At 37.8% G+C, this 7573-nt stretch overlaps 1 long non-coding RNA gene across 1 annotated transcript; it reads left to right on the forward strand.

The window, feature by feature from the left end:
• Positions 1 to 6628: 6628 nt before the first annotated feature.
• LOC135435660 (uncharacterized) lies at positions 6629 to 7213 on the forward strand. The gene is made up of 3 exons (XR_010437407.1): positions 6629 to 6726; positions 6793 to 6907; positions 6979 to 7213. It is a non-coding gene; the product is annotated as an uncharacterized LOC135435660 (long non-coding RNA).
• The last annotated feature ends 360 nt before the right edge of the window (positions 7214 to 7573 follow it).

Raw genomic sequence — 7573 nt, forward strand, 5'->3', positions numbered from 1 at the left:
ATTATTTCGGTAAGGAAACTTTAAATTAAATAATTTTACTATGCACCTATTAATCTCACAGTTTGCTAAGGCTCATTGAATAAGTCGCAAGTGCTGAAAAGACGTTCGAAAAATTCATTAGAAACTGCTGGCGCCAAATAATAACAGATGATGTTTCAAAACAATGCTCCTGGCGTGGGAAAAAATGTGAGGGGCTTCGAACCACATTAGCAATACGAAGTAAGCATGACTTTTATAAACTGTATATGTGCAAATTAATATTATTTTCCTATTGATTATTACAGATGCATTTAAACTGGAGTTTGCTCTTTATTATTATTGACTTAAAAATATTTTCAATACGCGTAGGAAAGATTGGCGAGCTTAGAAAAGACTGATGCCAAAAATTGAAAATATAATTTGTTTCTTTCAATAATAGTTTTAAATAAAACTTGTTTATTTATGTATTAAGTTTTTTTATAATTATTAGATTGCCGAAGAAATGCGCTTTAATTTGAAGTTAAATAAAACGTTATTTATTTTTAAAAAAAAATTTGAATTAAAAATGAATATTATAAAAAAACAACAACGACAAACATTTTTATGGGAACAAAATGGGCATAAAACAAAAAAGAGTTTCGAAAACCATATTTCATGCGTATCCATTAAGAGACTTTTTTAATATTGCTACTGGTTAAAATAAAATATTTTTTTTAATGATATTTTGAATCAAAAACTTATCACAGAAAATATTTTATCAGACTCGCTAGAAATATCAAAACAAGGCTCGCAAAAAATATCCCCAAAGGCTCGCTAGTCCTATTTCTTGCGACATTCGTAAATGAAACTTTGAATGCCACAAACTGAATGACATATAAATCATATGGCTATCGGTGCCCGATGCGAGATTCATTCAACGGGGCAAGTTATCGAATATCGGAAATAAACTCGATCTGCGCGGGCACTAGGAGGACCTACAGCTACAGTCAAGTCTTTCAAGTCTCTAGCTCTTATAGGTTCTGAGATCCTTGCGTTCATACATACGGACAGACGGCCGGACGGACAGACGGACGGACGGACAGACGGACAGACAGACGGGCATGGCTAGATCGACTCGGCGGTTGATGCTGATCAAGAATATATATAATTTATGGGGTCGGAGATGCTTCCTTCTGCCTGTTGCATACATTTGCACAAATACATAATACCCTTTTTACCCATTTGTAATGCGTTCAGAGTATAAAAACGGAATTGAATATCCAGCCTAATAATAATTATTTATCAAAATATAAATTCAACAAAATATGTCATAAAAATATATGTATTATATATAAAAATATATATATAATAGATAATATATGTTTTAAAGATTTGTAAATACTTATGCTTTGTAAATACCAAATACCATACTAAATAACTTTTAAAATCAAAATTAAAAAACTTTTGCCCAAATAATCTTTAACTTCTTTCAAATTCGTATGCTCAATTTTGGTATGCTTGGTAAGCAACTATAACGAAATGCTAAATGAATAGCAATCCTTTTAGAAATACGATGCCCCTGATATCAATTGCAAACAGCAACGAGTACACAGACAAATATCTACTTATGGAGTATCTTGTATCTGTATCTATAACAAGTTTGTCTCTGTGTTCGTGTTTGGCTGCGGTGGCCAATGCGGTGACCAGAGACACGGACATGGCCATCGATACTCGACAGAGTTCCTGCTGCCGCTGCCGGCTACCGCCTGCTACTCGCGTGACACGTCAGATCAATTTTTCGAAATATATTTTCTATGAAATTTATTTGCCTGTCATTAGAGTTTGGCAAAACGTGCTTTGGTCGCATTTGCAAGTGCTCCGCTGGGGGCAATGGCTAAAACAGCAGCCGCAGCCAAAAGCCAACCGGAGTCCGAGTCGGAGCCAATAGCTTTGGATATGGTCGCAGCGCGGTGACAAAACCATACGTGAGCGCAAAAGCTGCAACAAACTGTTGGGTTGGGTTGGGGGGCGAAAACAAATTTTTCTTTTTGCGCGTATCTGACGGATACGTGTAGATGTAGAGCGCGCGGTGCGCACGTGTGTTTTATGAAAATTGCGTTTCAATTGACAAAAAAGGCGCGAGTCATGTGTTTGGAGCGAAACAGAAAACATAAAATATGGCAATTTATGGCGAAAACTCTTTCCAGCTTTATGTGCGCCTCAATCTACCCATGAATATTACGCTGATGAAATTGTTTTCATTTCGACTCAATTTTCGTGGTTGGCCCAACGCGTGTCGACGGGTGGTCCCCGATTGCGCGTCTCCCGTATCCGGTTGTTGCTCCGGCCCAGCCAGGCCAGGCAGTCAGGATATTTATTATTTTATTAGCGGCGTGTGTTCACCCATTCCCAGCATTATCTACGCTGGGTGTGGCGCAATTTTTACGGCCACTCTCTCGCTCTCGCTTAACCCTTTCCGGCTGTCTATTTTGGCCAAAAAGCGACCTGGCCAGCCTGTTATGATAATTAAGTAATGGCTCCGTACACACTCACAGCCACATGTCCAAACTTCCTACACCAGCTCGCTGTGTGCCGGCCGCTTGTCCTTAAGTGCTGCCCACTCGAGCGTCACTCTTCATGCGAACGGGATTCACATTCATGGACATGGAACTGGGCCTGCCTACGGCTTGCAAAGTCCTTCCTAAGGTCCTTCCGCCTGTCTGTCTGTTTGTCTGTTTGTTTATCTGTCTGTCTGTCTGTTGGTTTGTTTGCTTCTCGTGTTGGTTTTCGAATTGAGTTAGCACTGTTTTTGTTGTTGTTGTTATTGGCATGAATAATTACTGGAAAAATCGTAACTCTGTTGCACATGCATAATGCATGTCGTCAGTCAACACATGCCCACGTCCAAAAAAATAGTTCACGGCATAAAAATAGTACTTTAATTAAGTGTTCTTTACGCTGTTCTGTTAAACGATACTTCCATAGATACTGGTCAAATAATAATCAAGCTTTAAGATACTGCTGCTAAAAGTATATTTAATCTGAACTGTAAAAGTGACCCAGTCAGAACAACGAATATGCGGAATTGAATTCACGGGTACTGTGTGGTTATTAATATTAATCAGCCAAAGACCATAGAAGTCAGTGCTATTTTAGAAAGAAAACTGTAGGATTACCTATATATCATGCTATAATATTATAAAAAATAATAAAATTTATTATACCAAGATATGTGTAGCTCATTCATTTACCTCCCGGTCTTCTCAACACGAATCTAGGACTTTAAGTACCTTTTCGAATTTTAAAGGTTTTGGAATTTATAATCATCAGGCAACAAATACAGGTCTTTCTTTTAAACTAGGCAGCTTTATCATGAGGATACATTTTTGACAAGAAGATACAATGTTGACGGACTAATGTTCATCTTATGAAAAAAGTATTGGCAATTTATAGTCATTATTTCTGTTTTGACAACTGAAAAGAAGCCAGAACATAGCTTAATTTAAAATGAAGTGTAACTTCTGTACAAAACAGACACATCTGTAATATATGACAATTGGAATATCCTAAAAATTCAAACCAAACCAGAAATAAAATATGCTTAAAAGTTTCCATTTGTAGGGCCAAAAGGCATTTGGGTGCAATAAACTAGAGATATGTGTTTCAGTTTTTATCTCGAATAGTATATTACCATTTCCTGCCCAATGATATCGCTCATTGTGCGAGTAGGTGAATGGGTTGCCTACCAAACGATTTGTTAAAAGATTTCATTTATGGTTTTATGCTCACATGCCACTTAACAACTACCAACAATCGCAGATAAAAGGCGAAGAACCAAAACAGGCCCGATAAAACGGGCCCCAAAATCAATTGAAGGCAGAGCGCAAATGTCGGAATTAGCTCGTCAGGTGACAATTTTAGTTATGGACTCTGAACTGTTTCGATTGGAGGCAATTCGGTTAGGTTTTCGGTTGGTGAATGCTCGACTGTTATCTGCATAGCTTAACAGTTATCGTAAGCTAGCCCCGGTTTTATCATCATATCTGAACGTGAAGCGTTTACTTTCGTTTCATTTCGTTTTGTTTTGTTTTTTATTTTTTGGGGGGCAAAAGTTCAGTGCGCGGCACGGAGCCCTCAAAAGGCCTTCCTAATTGCGCACTAAATTAGCTGCATGAAAGAAAAAAAAAAGAAAGAAAAAATAAAAATTATTATAAGAAACCAGCCCAATGAATGAAGCGAAACATGAAATGTGCCGCCAATCAAAAAGGCGCACATTAAAATTACCCACAAAATTGCCGAAAAAGAAATGAATTGAACAAATGAATAAATAAATGGGCTCTGCTCAACTGGTTGACTGCGTTTACGAGTCACTTAAAATGCTGCTCTTACTGATGCTGCTGCTGCTGCTGCTGTCTTTGGGCCCGCCTCTTGTGTCAAAACTGCGGCTGCTGATTTCAATTCGAGCAGACGAAGCAAAACAATTGAAATCCCACTCAATAAGAGTTATGACCAAAATACGCTAAATATCTAAAATAAATTGATCAGCTGAGCTCCGTGTAGAAGTGGGCTGTAAAAAGAATTTTGCCATGCTGATAGTTATTTCTTATTTGGTTTATAATATAAAATATTATATGTCGATAAAATGCATATGAAATAGGAGGATAAAATCAACCTAAGATGTGCGATACATTTGTAAAACTTCTTTAAAATATGGACTCTACTAAATGTGTTGGAAATAATATAATAGGATACCCTAGAACCGATAAATATAGAGTGTTTGCCCCGATTTAAACTACCTACATTCTGCAATGAGTTGACATGAAAAGCTTAAATTTAAGCGTAAATTTTGGGCTAAAATTCATGCATGAAATAGCCCAAAAAAATTAAAATATAAAAAATAAGATACTAAATTTATTTTTGTTCTCTCCAAGTTTCAAAAACCACATTTATTGGAAAATCTGGTTTAACACCTAACTATTTGTCGAATAAATAACTAAAGTAATCAGAAAAACGCGTATTTTTTATTTTAAATACATATAGATATACATAAAATTTTATGAAGTCCGCAGTTCTTTCTTATTTTCTCATATCCATATATATAATATGTTTGTGAAATAGCGCAATTATCAATGTACGTGCTTACTTGTGGGTATACGTATGTGCATGTTTATATAGGTTTAACAAAAGGTTAGAAGAAGGTTTTTAAATTCCCAACCACAGGAGCTTAGTCTGTTTCAAATTGCACGGGTTTAGCCTTCGGCTAAGACAATACCTTATCTATACACTAGCCTGGGACTCGAAACCCTCATATCGCTCATCCATCAAGAAAGCCCACAACTCTTAACTACACCTCGTTTTATGGAATTTCGGATGCGGCTTTGGCTTTGGTTTCAATGCCGACCTCATCATCCGTATTGACGTTCAATGGCACCCACACCCAAGCAGCCTCGTTTGCTGGGGACTGTCCTAAGGTTTCATAAGCGCGCAATGTTATTGAGAACACATTCGGGGGCTGGCTAGCTGGCTGACTGGCTGGCTGGCGATCAATTTAAATTAAGCCGAAGATTTTGTTTTAATTAAAAATCTTCAAATACGCTTAATGACAATTAATTGGTCAACATCATCGGCTCTCGATCGCCAGGGGCTAGGCTGGGCTCTCCCAACTTTCCATTTTCACAATTTACACTCTGGAGATTGCAGCGTCATTCCGGCTGCTCGAGGATCGCTCCGAGCGCCAGATGGCCACCAGTCACGCAACCACCATAAAGCGCACCACACGCTCGGCGCGGCTCGGCTCACATTTTGGGCGAGGGGGCTGCATGAGGTTATTGTGGGCATGTCGGGGGTGGAGGGGGGCTCATTTCAAAACGTTTCGTTTCAATTGAAACAAATCAAACTGAAAAGTGACGAGATACACCCACGCAACGCCTTCGATTGTGTTTCGTCTCATCGAGCCGATTCAATGATACAATATATGAAAATCACTCGATCTATCAATGTGTACAATGAAAGATTGTTTCTGGCGAAACTTTCAGCTCAGTCTGTAGCTGCAGAGTTCGGGAAGGTAATTGATATATAATGAATAGACGTAGGAAGAGTCAAACCTAGCTAAACTATTTCCTTTTAAACCTACCTAAAGTATTCTCTTTCAAGCCTATCTAAAGTATTCCCTTTAAGCCTAGCTAAAGTATTCCCTTTTAAATTATTTTAAATATGGATACACTAATTAAATAAATTAAATAAATAAAATTAAATAAATAAAAATTAAATAAATAAAAATTAAATAAATAAAAATTAAATAAATAAATGACGTATTCATAAGAAATTGATCTGTGTTCTCCTTTTCTTGTATTCCATATTTTTATATGTCTGTCTCTTTCCAATTCATCATTAATGAATTGAATTTATTTTAGCTTTCTACGAGTTTGCTAACTATTTATATTTTATATTTTCAATATTTCAATTAGCTTAACCTCCTTCAACTTTTTGCAAAGGAGAAGAGACCGCATTTTCTTTAGGGTATGTAAACATCATTTTACGTATATTTTTATGTATCTATACAATTATTTCAAGAAGAGGCCAAAGGACATTTGTTTTCCTTTAACAGCTATTTATTTTCTCTAACATTTTTCCCTTAAATTAATAAATAGCTGCTGAACATAGTTTTCTATTGCCTAGCTTCAACAAGGTATTTAATTGACCTATTATGACACATACGCGTAGCTTGAATAAATTCCAGATGATATGCCGTACGGTAATAGGGAAATGGTATAGGTCCCAAAGGTATTTCCGAGTAGGGTAAACATTACTAACCTCGTTACTTAACCGCAACAGCTTATTATAAAGTTTACGACTTTGAAGCATACAACCAGCCAAAGGACAAGCCAATTGGGCGTGAATTCAAATGATGGTCAGCAAAATGACGTTAATAACTAGTTAGGGTAAGCCTGTGGGAGAGTGGGAGGGGGTGGGGGGGAGTTGAACTAAATAATCTGTGAACTTTACAATGAAACAACAGAGTAGAAACTGAGCTCGTGGCCAGCTGACGACCCAGTCCCCGAAGGCAACACAACTGATGGACGACTGATGACATAATATGCAAATAATGCAAACACATACACAGGTAAATACACACACAAACACACACACGCACACACACGTGGTGCTGCACTATATAGTTTTTAGCTTGATTTCTTCAGGGAATTTCTCTGCATGCCAGCTGACAAAATGAACGACTATAACACTTAGAGAAGTGTGTGTGTGTGTGTGTGTGTTTGCTGTGTGCGGCTTGCAGCTCGTTTATCTTTTGGAACTCGGACTTGGTAATTTAGTTAATTACTTTAACATGTAACTGGCACCGCTCTGAAAGGTGCGGAGCTTCCTTCTAATCGCCGCCTCTGACAGCTGAATATGTCAGCGGGTTGCGTATTAGGTGCCAGCTCTCATTTTGCATTCGCTGTAATTAAAATAATTACCCCTTCCGTTTAACCCAGTTTCGCAGAGCAAACCCTCTCTCCTCTGGCCTTCGCGGCGCTGCTCAATTTGTTGCATTTGGTCGTCCATTAGCCCGCATTGTCTTCAGTCACAGTTGTGCCACGCAGAATGTGGCAGTGTG

This window comes from Drosophila montana, unplaced genomic scaffold, assembly GCF_035044405.1.
Source record: "Drosophila montana isolate Dmon_TW-CO22-7 unplaced genomic scaffold, ASM3504440v1 contig_3640_1, whole genome shotgun sequence".
NCBI classification, from domain to species: domain Eukaryota; kingdom Metazoa; phylum Arthropoda; class Insecta; order Diptera; family Drosophilidae; genus Drosophila; species Drosophila montana.